We start from the raw sequence: 13,088 nt of genomic DNA, 5'->3' as shown, positions 1-13,088 counted from the left end.
GCAGCAGGTAACCCTTTAAGTGCAGAGCCCAAGGGCTGTGAAAAGGCATGGGGATCAGTGTATGCAGCTGCTTCCCCTGGAGAGTTAACAGTGCCCTGCAAGGAGGCCTGTGAGGGGGGCTGCTGGGGGGATCGTACTCCAGAGGAATCCTGTGTGTCCTGGTTACTAGAAGGGGGGGAGAGAGAAGCATCCCTGTCCCATCCCTTAGTTGCGTCACCCCCCTTCATACCAACAGAGGAGCCGGTTCCATCTTCCAACTCCTGCATGTCCGGGCCTGTTGCCACGTGTAGCTGCTTGGGCGCCGCCATCTTGGAAGCCGGCCGGAGGACCTGGGATCGTGATGTGCGGTCTTTACTCTTAGTGCCTGACTTTCCTGCCATCCTCCAAAGCTGCAGGGAAGGGAGCAGGGGTTCTTGGGGCCAGACAGTAGCGTGGCTGCCGATCACCGCTACTCTAGGAGCCAAAAGGGATCCAGGGGACGCAGAGCCAGCTAGAACACGTCCATCCTGCTCAGCAGCACAAGCCCCGCCTCTGAACATTATATTTAACTTGAAAATGAACATTTTTTTCACGGCTATTATGGTTTTGTTTCTGCAGTTTCATTCCAGAGTAATGCATAAGCAGTCAAGCATAGGTTTTCTTTGAAATGTTCTCTCACTCGCTCATAATAAAACCAAGATAATGGCTCTTATTAAGACTTAAAAAAATAAATGATGATTAACTATTGTGCTGTAGCTTTAATATTGGGAAATAAAACATATTCTTTTTTGTTTTTTTTGGTGTTATGGTTGCTGTTCAGGTTAACACATATACCATATCTTTAGTAGTGTTGCATTGTTATTTAGATCTGGGGAACATAACCGAATTTCACAAAATTAATGAAAACCCTTTTTAATGTTAATTTATGAATTTGGCAAAATATTTATTGCAGAAATTGATTTTCATGTTCAACATGTATACATGTATTCAAGGAAGAGTATATAAATAGGTAAAAAATAATGCCCACATCCTAATTTTTATACATTGATGTAAAGACAGGTATTCTTTAGTGGAATGAGGATTAGGAAGAACCTATTAATTTGTACAAAATTATGGTTAATGAGCATGCAATCAAGGACTGAACCCAAGTACCATAAAGTAGACAGTTGCTGTAAGATACAATTCTTGACAGTGTCTAAACTCTGGAGGATTAACAGGATGTGAGTTCCAGGACCTTTTTTCTTACAAAAAAAAGCACTGAGTATATCCAACAGCAGATGTAATGACAATCAAAATTGTATTTGTTATCATGGGTTTATATGACACTGTAACAACCATCACAACTTTGCTCATCATTATCACCTCAAAAAATGTTGGATGAAACAGAGAAAAGGAAACTCCAAAGTAGTGACAAACTGATGTGTATTGTATTTACAGAGTCTATAGTCAATAAACAGTTCTTCAAATTTACTACACCCTGAAGTTTTTACCCTTGAGTTTTTTTATGTGGGTAGAGATGATTATTCACTATTCTATGTTTTCACAATTATAATCTTTAGATTTGATAAAAAGCATTAAATCCAAGGAAACTGTATTAAAAGCTAGATTTTTACCTGACAGTTAAAATGTATCAAACATTGATCAGGAAAACTTGTTCATTTGACATTTAGGGGCAGATGAGAGTAATCAGCAGTAGGGATGAGCAAGAATGCCTCTGGCATTCTCGCAAAAATTTCTTTGAATTTCCGATGGTTCTACGAAATTTCAGTGAATCAATTTCGTTAAACCATCGGAAGATTGAGGAAATTATAACAGGAGGATTCCTGTTTGCAATCCCCGGGGCACTAGAGATTAATTAACCTCTAGTGCCGGGGATCGCACACTGTTATCAAAGAATGCGGTGACAGCCGCATTCATTATGACGATCCCCGCCACTAGAGGTTAAATGGGGACAAGTCTCCCCATTCAAAACCTCTAGTGCTCCCTGATTGGCTAAGGAAATCTTTCCTCTGAGTCTTTCTCTTAGATTCCTCTGAATTCTTTCAAAAAATCACTCGCTCATCCGTAATCAGCAACTGCATAGCTTTGTACTAAATCAAGCTAAACTAAAAGATCAGTGTCTGAAAAATCAGTGTCTGTCAACTAGGGTTCCTCCAGAGGTTGCCAGAGGTGCTTTGAGCAATTTGTGCCTCTCAGTTCTGTTTAACCCCCGTAGCATTCTAATTCTCTCCGTATTTCCATGCAAAAAGTGTTACTTTTTTTTTGCATGGAAATTTATTTTACATTGTAGGCTATAATTCTTAGGTATAACTCACGGAAATATGTCTAATATTTATTAAATTTAATAAATTTATTTATTAAATTAATTAAAAAAAACACAAAAATCTGTTAAAAAATAAATAGTGAAACATGAAATATAACTGTACAGTAACATGTATAGTATATATATATAATAAAATTTTATATATATATATATATATTATATAAAGATTTCCTTGTATTGGACTCAATACAGCTATTTTGTATTGAATCCAATAGAAAATTATTTAAATTTTCCGCCGCTCCTCCCGCACGCACCGACGTCACCGGGAAAACCCGGAGATCATCTGTGCAGTTCGCGGCTGAAGATCAAAGAGGAAGGACGTGTCCCCGGGATCCTGCGGGGACCAGCATGAATCCGCGGAACGTCAATGGAACAAGGTAAGTGGGGGTATTTTTTTAAGTTTAAAGCGACCCCAGGACTTGGGATTACCGATTTTAACAATTAAAATCCACCCTGAGTCATACTCGGGATTACCGCTAGGGGGGTTAAGTGACATCAATGATCTTTTTGGTTGATGACATTCTTCAAAAAGGCCAAATGTAAACGGCATTCTTCCCAGTAACAATCATGCTATTATACTGTATGCTGTGGGTATAGTAATAAAAGTTTCCCTGAAGACCTGAAAGTTATTTCAAAAGGTTCCTTCATGTTGAAAAGGTTGAGAAAGACTGTGATTGATATTTGATTGGATGTTTGCTGATCTGATCAATATTATGTTCTGCACCTCAGTAATCCAGATATTCTGTAGACTTTAGGGGGATATTGATCATATATATATATATATATATATATATATATATATATATATATTATATATTCATGCAAACCTCCAACAGTTCATGTCCAGCTTTAAGCTAAAAGCAGTGCAAAAAGAATAGATTTACTTCTGCAGTAAACCCCAAAATTCCACCGTACAGAATCTCTGCAATCCCCCTTTTTAGAAACCAAATACTCTTTATGAGTGTGGCAATGCATATCAAATCTTTTACAAAGAATATTTATTATTATTTATAGAAGTCTACCAGACTTTATTTTGATCTAGTTTTGCTTATTTGATTTTCACCTTGGGGCACACACACACTGTGAAAGGTTTTTCTTATTATTACAGAAAAAAGGAAACAATTACCTAATGATTATAGGTATTTTCAGAGATATTTGAAAAGCTGTATGTGGTAATAATAAGTTCCAATTGCTTTTGCTCACTAGTGCTCATTAATTAATTCTTACATGGTCCAATTATTATGATACTCAAATAGTTTTCCTTCTTGCTACATCACCCTAATACCTAGACTATTTGCCACTGAGCCCACCAAAAAATAAGGAAAATAAAAGACACAGACATGACAAATCTGATTTGTGTACCCTATTTACCAAAATGTTACTGTTTTAACATAAACTACTGGCCTTGTTTGCTGTGCTATCCTAAAACCAATAAAACCTAACCATGATCCCTGTTACTAGGATGCTCCTGAAGCAGCAATAGGGGCCACAACAAGTGTTGGGCAGTCTGTACAAATGCATAGTGTATACTTATTAATACAGTTAACACTTTTTAATATACCTGGTTTTATACCTGACTTTATGTTTGTGCATACAGTGTAGTGGATAACTGGTGAGTAATTGTTTTGTTACTTTAGCATTCTCAATAGGGAGCATAGGGGTGCCGGTACTCGGTGTACAGGCCCACAGTGTAAAATTCAGTTTGACTTCTGATAATTACTTATTCAAGCAACACTAGTTTTACACTAATAGGTTATCTGTTTATATACCAAAACGCTTGTATGAGTTAAAATAAAAAGAAAATATAACATTACATGTATAGCTTTTACATTTTTCAAATTGTAATTGATGTATTTAGTTGCAGTTTTAGGTTTTTAGACAAGAGGAAAAACAGCAACTTGAAACTGATGTAAAAAAAAGGGAAACTTTGATGTAATAAGACATACTACTATGTATTCAGAATTAAATGTGGAACAATTGCGATTTTTAGGATAAGTGCATGCCACTTAAACTCATTTGCTTCTATAAAGATATTTAAATGAGTGCATTTGAATGGCAAACAGCAACAAGAATAAACTGTATTTGACCTGATTTCCTTGAAACAGGAAAAACTTGAATAAACAAAAGCATGCACTTTTTTTGAAATGTGTAACATTAGTTACATGTAGTATATCTGCTCCAAATTTTTTTATATTGTTCACAAAAATCTCAATATTTAAAAAACTACACCAACAGATGATGAAGCATAAGAAATTGAGGAAAAAATATAAACCACAAAATATAAGTGGGACATGGCTTGAGGAAAAAGGACAGAACATTCTAAATATATGAAGGGGCTTCAAAAAGTTTTTGCACTTTTATTTTTTTATATTTTATACAGTCATTTGAAGATGCTGAAACTTTATCTGCTGACCTCCTAAGTTTCCTTCTTCAGGGACACCATTGGTGAAATTTTGTGCTCAAGTCTCTTGATTTTAAATCTATGGCTGGCTATTTTAAATCTGAGATTCCCACTCTCTCTGCTGAATACTTCATTTATATTATGTATTTGAGGTGCTGAAACAGGTAGAGAGCAGAAATAACCAACATTCTCGTGAAGATACAAGAGGTTGAAACAAATGCCTTGTTCAGGGCATTCAAGACTTAAAGGAAGCCAACCTTAAATGTTTAAATATAATAGAACTTTTAGCTGGACTTTTAGAAAAACATTTCTTAGCACAATGTGTATATATTTTAAAAGTGAAAAAAAATCTATCTATATTTTTAGTTTTAACATATTGTATAAAGCCTATACGCAGCTTGCTGGGATACAGCTCTAAAATTGTTGAAATTTTAAATGCATTTCACAGTAAAACAAAGCCTGAAGCAGGCAATAATATCCACATCAGTTCCTTGTGAATGCAGGTATTAGTTTTATTTCCCAGTGCATTTTATTAAAAACTACAAACTAAGAAGTGGAAGCATGCCAGGAATTCAAATGTTGATACAAATATGCATTTAACAAACACCATGATTTGTCGGTAATCAAGAATGCAACATTAGGAAAAAAAATATTTAAATGTCAGATGGAGATAAATGAGTCTAGTTTGTTTTGCTATTTACCTTTGCCATATTGATATGTTCATTCCATAGCAGATTCTCATCATAGTTTTAAATAATTTTGTAATAGTATGTATCTTTTCCACATCAAATGTTTCTCCTATTTTTTAAAATTATATTAGCAATAAGTAACTTGTCTTTGTAAAGGTCAACACCAGCAAAAAAGGTTTTTAAATTCTGATTGGACTGATTATCAGAGACAATAGTGACATTACCTGCAATTCCCCAGCCCCTCCCACAATAAACAATCTGCAAAAATCTGAATATAAATTATTAAAGAGATTTATGGAGAATGTAACACTGCTGGTCAATCTTTAACATCATCACACTGCACTGTTATCAAAAGCAGAACTAGTGGCCACATCTTCAACATGAGATGTGGCAGCTGGTAAAACCGGCTGCCCAAATTTATTGCTGGAGGGTGGAGGACCACATGATTGGTTGTTGCTACATTATGATACAAGGTTTTTATCACTGTGTGCCAGCACATCCCCTAAAAAAAATAGCAATATATATTTTCTGTGGCAGTATGTGTGGGTGTGAGAGAGAGAAAAATTGTTCAAGGGATGACAAGTTCAAGGGTCAAGCCAGAAGACCATAACCAAATAATCAGTTTAAGTCAGGTATAGCACAGGATCAAAATATAGATAGTCAAAAGAGTAGCCAGAATCAGAAACCAGTATATCTGTAAGGTCCAAACAGCAATTTGGTGGGAGCCCAGAAACAGGGAGCTGAAGCCAGGAAGACCCACGCGAGAATGCTCCAGCGTCATCAGGATTTTACTTTCCTCAGCCAATCAGATAGCACCAGAGTTTTTGAATGGTGAGAGTTGTCCCCATTTAACCTCTAGTGCCGGTGATAGCACACAGGATTTCCAGGGCTGCATGAATGAATTCCTCCTTGGAAATCCTCCTGTACTGATTTCCTGGAACTTCCGATGGGTTCACAAAGTCGGTTCGCCGAAATTTCGTGGACATATTGGAAGTTCAAGGAAATTATTGCGAGAATGCCAGAGGCATTCTTGCTCATCTCTAGTAGTTAGGTGATATCAATTGTCTCAATTTTCATTGCTGAAGCCACTTGATCTTTTGACCAAAGAATTGAGTGTAGTTAGAAATTTATTGTTGGTGAAGTTGACCCTATGTATGCTAATTTTATTTGTTTTCTCTATTAGGTTAATTTTCCCCATTGTTCCAGTTTCCTTTGCTTATTCTTTCAAAATTGCAAAAATGTTTAACTATTAACCAAAATTTTTTTAACTATTATTCAAAATGGCTACGATTTGTTCTAAAGGCATTTTCTCTCTCTCAGGTGACTATTTACATTGTAGTCAAAAGGGAAATAAGAATTTTGTAGTTTTTAGGGTTACATGGTCACCATAATTGCTGGGGATGTCTGGAGGACCCGTGGGACAAAAGACCCCCCCAAAAAAAGCATGTGATGTTAAAACATAGGTGGTAATAGAATTTTTTTTAATATTAGGTAATTGCTGGCTACAGACTTTTATTATTAGGTGCAAAGCCCCTGGACATAGTATTGTCACCAAACATGCTGAGGAAGGGGTATCAGAGGGACCTATAAAAGCATTTAACAAGTGAAAATACAAACATTTTTACAATACCCTATTTTTTTAAAACCATTCGTTTATTAGCCTTGGACGATCCTGGATTAGAAATGGGGCAGCAAGCATGTGTACCCCCTTTAAAAAATGTCCTTAGGAATATGTTTTTCTGGTGATCCATGTTTTAGAACACCCAAGGTGTACTTCAAAGCTACAAAGGCACCTCTGGGTGTCTTCATTTAATTTATGGTGGTCAATTAAGTTATTTTCATTTACACATAAACTCACTTGACAGTTTATAGATAAAAACAAATACTTTTTTTAATGCTTTGAATGAAGGAAATAAAGATACTTTGTAGTGGAATAAACTGATGCTAAGCATTAAGTCTTCCAAGGCTATAAAACAACATGTCTTAAAACTTATGCTAGCCTGAATTAAATATTTGTATAGCAAATCTCTGCATGCATACAATTAATTTCGCTTCATAACAGTATGGGTTGGAAAAAAAATGCCTAATTGGTTAGTTAATTGAACCATATTTATCTGCTTCTTTAATGAATGTACTTTTAGAAAGACTTTTGAAAGAGGTTGAACAAAGAAAGTGAAATAGAAAAGCAGAAAAGCCATAAAAGTGAATTTTCAAAGACTTTTATGTCAGTACATGCAAAGCAGATGCTAACAATATTTTTAATTAAAAGAGAATATGTAATTAAAAACCATGATACCTGGAATTAAAACTGATTTTTGTCAGCCTTATTATAACTTTTACAAATTCTGACAAGACATGCAAAAGAAAAAAAAAAGATTTTTGAATAATTTTACTGTATGCCAGTGTATTTGCAGTCATAAAAGGGGAAATGTTCTCTGTGAGTGGAGAGGAGAAGAAAAAAGTAATTTATAATTTCCTTTGAAGCTCATAATATTACATGACAAAAATAGTGCAAGTTCAAATGCAGCAGCAGAGCTATTCCAGGCACAGCAATGACTGACAAAAAAATAATATAATATGTTTAAAAAAAATCATACCCTGTCTTTTCTAGTTCGCTGATTTTTTTTTTTTTTTAGCAGATTTAGCTAACACTGTGTGATAGCCTACCTCAAATGCCTAATGTGAGCATTTTAGGCCAACTGTGAACATTTGAACTTTAACTTTGAACTTTCTCCAATATGGAATGCATGTTTGGTCACTTGAGAATGCTTTTGTTAATTTCAGTGTGTTCCCAATAAACTGTTGGGGTATTGAGGATAAAATCAAAGCACATCAAAGAACACATTAAAGACACTTGTATTTTTTCACAAAAATAGGTTTTGTACATTGTATAGTTTTATACTGTAAATATAAAAAGGAATTTTCTTCTTTTTAAACCAAGCATACACCCCTCACCCTACTTTTTTTGGTGATCACTGTTACCAAGAAAGCAAATGAGTGTGGGGGACATCTGTCTGGGGGCAACTGTCTAAAAGAGAATTCCCCATATTTCTTTCAGTCATCTAGTCTCAGTGTCATGTGTGTTAGTGCAGGCTGCATGCACAAAGACCCACTTCTTCTGCCTGAAACTTGTATCCTAATAGATAAATATCTGTGTTCTTATTTTTCACAGTGGTTTCCTCTGGTGTAATGGTTAGTGGTGTTGTATCATACATATAGTTGTGTGTTTAACATTTGGTAGTGATATGTTAGCTTGGATAAGTTTACCTTTAATAAAAGGTATTTAATAATTTGGTGGCATTTCATTTTATTATTTATAACATCTTACTTTTTATGGTCAACCTTTCTCCCATTTTGAAGAAGCTGAGCTCTGTCCTACTTATTGCTAACTGATCTGTGTCAAGCACACGCAGGACAGGAGAAGTGGTATTGGTAACGATAACATTTTGCAGAACCAAATGTTACTCCATTTTTCAGTTTGTACAGAGGACAGAAGGGTTAAACCCCCTATCAGATTATATTTTGATATGTATACTCTCTGATTACCTTTCCCTTTCCGTCTTAAACAACAGTAAACAAGAAGATATCTCTCCAAAATAAAAAAAAACATTCAGTCCAGGGAGTTGCCCCTAAACAGGAGTTCCGTTTGGTTTTTCCTTCACACATCACTCTGATGACAAGTTAAAATGTTGGATTTCCCTTAGCTTTGTGTCCTATTGAATTGGTTACTAAGAAAAGTAAAGGGGGTAAACATCTCCAGCAGGGACGTAGACATAAAAACTTGACAGAGGCTCTAATTTTTCCCTACTTAATCAAAAATTAAATTGAACAATTCCTTAACATACACACCAGTTGTGCTTAAGCAATACTCCTAAAATATATATTTTATCTGAATTTTCTCCTGAAAAATAGTAGTATATTACTTTACGTGTAAGTATGCCAAAGCACCTCTTTGTATCCTATGTGCTGCAAGATTTAGGTGGACCCATCACAATTTTTTTTACTTTACAGAAAAGGTTAAAAAAAATTTTTTAATAAAAAGTAAAAATTATCTTATTTTTTCTTTTTCCACATTTTTTTTTAAAAAGGGGGGGGGATCCCTTTTTTCTTCTGTCTTTATCGACACGTAGGTAAAGACTGAATGGGAGCGCCCAGCCTCCTAGGATACAGGACGTATGTACACCAGGAGGCTCCAAGATGCTCCTTCTGTGCATACCCGATATCAGGCATGCGAAGAAGGGGCTTCTCCAGGCATGAATAAAAAGTGCAGAATTTCACACATCTCCAGTGATCTCAGAACGTTTTTTTAGTTTTATCAAGCTACATCGCCTGATCCGGCACCTGTGGAGTGCGAGATCAAGGCAGATAGCCAGAAAAAGGAAAAAGAAGATGATGGGACTTACTCCACACCGGGTCAAAAGAGGATTACAGGATGGTGCTAGACAAAATCAAGGCAACGTGTGGAGGGATTGGGGGCTCTGCAGAAGTAAACGTAAGTAGTGTGCTTTTTATTTTTCTGCTATAAATCTGTATAATTCTGCTTTAAGGCATTGCTGCTTCTGACTGTTAGTCTCCAGGGTAGGAGTAAAATTCTGGTTGTTACTGTTGTGCTGATCACTGTTGTCCTTGCTGAAGGCTCTGACATGAAAAAGCCAGCCCAAGCCAACTACTAATTTAGCTGCCTTTACTTGGCACACACTGAAGCACAAAGCATTGCAAGTCAGTAATACACATAGATTAGCCGTATTTTTTTAATGTTTTTAAGCATCCCCTTGCTGTTTTGTTGAGGTAATTGCAGCCCCTAACAATAACAATACTTGTACCTCCCTCCTTTCCTGGCCAAAATGGTTGACCCCACATCATTTGTATATATAGTTTTATTTTTTTATTTTTTAATAAAATAAAACAAATATGTACAACTCTAAGGAATTACGAGCATGGTAATGGAATGATTTGTAGCCAACAAGTGTTCCCATAATATGCAATACAAAAAAAGCAACACGTTTTTCTGGGAAGTTTTGTGAATGAATAAATATAATATAAAGGAATTTTGTCAATTGACTCAAGACTAAAAAAAAAAAAAGGCTGTATTAGCATGCTAATGAGCTAAGTCTTTGTGTTAACCCAATCAGCTCTAAAATGCCTTATCCTTGCCCATACATTATGTTTTATTTATGTAGTAAAAAAACATAGTAAAGAAAAATGTAGTAAAATTTCACACTTAGTTTCTGGTTTTTTTGGGACACGTTCTCACTGGTCACTCTGACACCACCTCACCCCCACAGCAATATTAGTGACAATACTATGTTTAGTGACTTTGCCAATAACTCAAAAGGTTGGTATTCATCTTTAAAAACAAGTTTTCCTGACTATATTATATATATAATTTTTATATATATAATTTTTATGTTTGGAAAGACTATATACATTTTTAAATGTTTGGTAGGAAATATTCCCACAGGTCTTCCTGACATCTAAATCCCCTCTCCATCTATTGTGGTAACAATTTTATGTACAAGGGCTTTAAAATTAACTCAGATAGCAGTCATATACTGCACAGCCCTTTGCCAGTTATTGCATTTTTAGGATTGCAATTTTGCAGTATCCCCAAAATGTTGTGAAAATAAACTTCTTAAATCTGCTGATCCTAGTTGTCAATGCTTTTCTTTAGTAATATCTTACATTTTATTTTTGTTACTAGCATTTAAAACAATAACACATTTTAGGTTTTGTCTGTTGACTTTTTCAGTTTTATCTCGAAAGTTTCAACCTAAAAACAGCCTTCAGTTTAAATCTCTCCCCAACATCAAAAACTCTAAAAAAGATCTGGCTCAACTAGGCCCTGTACATTGATGAAAGCCTTCCACCACTTGAGAATTAGAGATTAAGTCTACCCTTAGTCAATGTGAAAAATGATTCATCTAGCTTTTACTTTCTTGTTTTGGGCTAAACCTTGGTAGCATCTTTTTGATTTTATTTCAGTAATCCTGGGTAATTTAGCAAACCTAAAATGGATTTCCTAAAAGTCATTTGCTATTGGTTAACAAATGTTTTCAATCCTGGTCCAGATCCATTCCAGGTTTGCTGGATCACCCAGCTTCTATGATGAACGTGTATCCTCTCCTGTCTTGGTGAGCTTTAATTAGTCAGGTTGAATAATTTAAAAGGAAAGGATGTACAGTTGCAGCCAAGCACAATTGGTTTTTTATTGTGTAAAGTTTATTTTTAGATTGTAAAACATACCATTTACACCAATCAAAGCATTGCTTTCAGAGTTTGTCTTGTTCGATTTTTGGCTTAGCTGGCATAAAAAGTTAATTGCATTTAATTTCAATATATACACTGCATTTGCTCCCATTAAAAAATATTAAGTTCCATTGACAATCACTACTTCTGGCTTACAAGGATATCATTTAACCCCCTCTTAAATATTCCTACTCAAAATTTTTTAACCAATATTAATTGTCTAGTTTTAATTGTGAGGACATCCTGAAAGATCTAAGCACATATCTGTGATATTGTGGAAAATATTTATTTATGGGAATGGTGGCTCAGTGGTCAGCACTCTGGCCCTTGCAGTGCTAGGTCCCAGGTTTGAATCTTGGCCAGGACACTATCTGCATGGAGTTTGCAGGCTCTCTCTGTGTTTGCGTGGGTTTCCTCCCACACTCCACAAACATGCAGTTAGGTTAAATGGCTTCCCCAAAAAATTGACCTTAGACTGTGTTAAAGACATATGACTATGGTAGGGAGGTTAGATTGTGAGCTCCTTTGAGGCACAGCTAATGAAATGGACTTGTGCAACGCTGCATAATATGTTGGCACTATATAAATATTGTGTAGTAATATTAAATTTGTATTCTTTTAAAATGCCCTTGTCTGGAAATTGTCTCTAGCAGACTACGGTCATATATTTCTCCTTATCAGGTATTTCTTTACCTCTGTTGTTGGCATGGAAAAAGCCATGTAAGTCTAGCAGAGGAAGCTCTAATTTATACCATCTTGTTGATAAGGACAACAGCACTGACACATTGCCCCTGATTCAATTGAGCACTGGAGGGAGCCCAGTCACTCTGGCAAATAACTTGGACTTTATACAGCAACCTGGACCAAGGCAAAAAACCAGCTCTACCTAAGAATTATTTCACAGTTTTCCCTTTTTATTTTATGCTGTTGCTATAGTTCTGTTAATATTATTTGATTAGTCCCTATTTTTCTGTAATTGTTTTTGCACAGTTTTTGTATGTTTTTAACTTATTAAACATTATAAAAAAGTGTAAGCTGAATCTCGGAATGGTCTATGTAACAATAGTGTAACTTGCTAACCTGAAGACACTACTATAAACGTTGTGATTACTGAGAGAAGTGGAAACATACCTGTGGTTGCCAAGGGTCACGGTGCCTCTAAGCAGGGGTGCAGACTGAGAGGGCGTTCGTCACAATATCTGAAATAAAAAAAACAAGAAAGCAAGAATGGTAAAAAATAAACTTTAAATATGTTTTTAGACCTAACACTTAAGTGTAAATCAGAAAAAACAATATGTCATATGAGAACTCAGTTGCTAAGCTACCTTACTGTTAGAGCCCAGGGACGCAACAGTATTAAAAAGAAAAGAATGTATGTTGGAAAATAAAAATAGTAAACAAATTGGTATAGCAGATACATATTGAGGTGAGAACAAATCCACCAAAATAT

At 35.5% G+C, this 13,088-nt stretch overlaps 1 long non-coding RNA gene across 1 annotated transcript in view; it reads right to left on the bottom strand.

Moving 5' to 3' along the window:
* The window catches only part of LOC140331988 (uncharacterized), a 47,499-nt gene extending 34,669 nt beyond the window's left edge, over nucleotides 1-12,830 (bottom strand). Inside the window, exon 1 of the long non-coding RNA XR_011921004.1 lies at nucleotides 12,770-12,830. This is a non-coding gene — a long non-coding RNA (uncharacterized lncRNA). The remainder of the gene's footprint in view (nucleotides 1-12,769) is intronic.
* Between the last annotated feature and the right edge of the window lie 258 nt (nucleotides 12,831-13,088).

Source organism: Pyxicephalus adspersus, chromosome 5, assembly GCF_032062135.1.
Source record: "Pyxicephalus adspersus chromosome 5, UCB_Pads_2.0, whole genome shotgun sequence".
Taxonomy (NCBI): domain Eukaryota; kingdom Metazoa; phylum Chordata; class Amphibia; order Anura; family Pyxicephalidae; genus Pyxicephalus; species Pyxicephalus adspersus.
The sequence above is the reverse complement of the archived record's forward strand: the minus strand, read 5'-3'. Positions and strand labels throughout refer to the sequence as shown.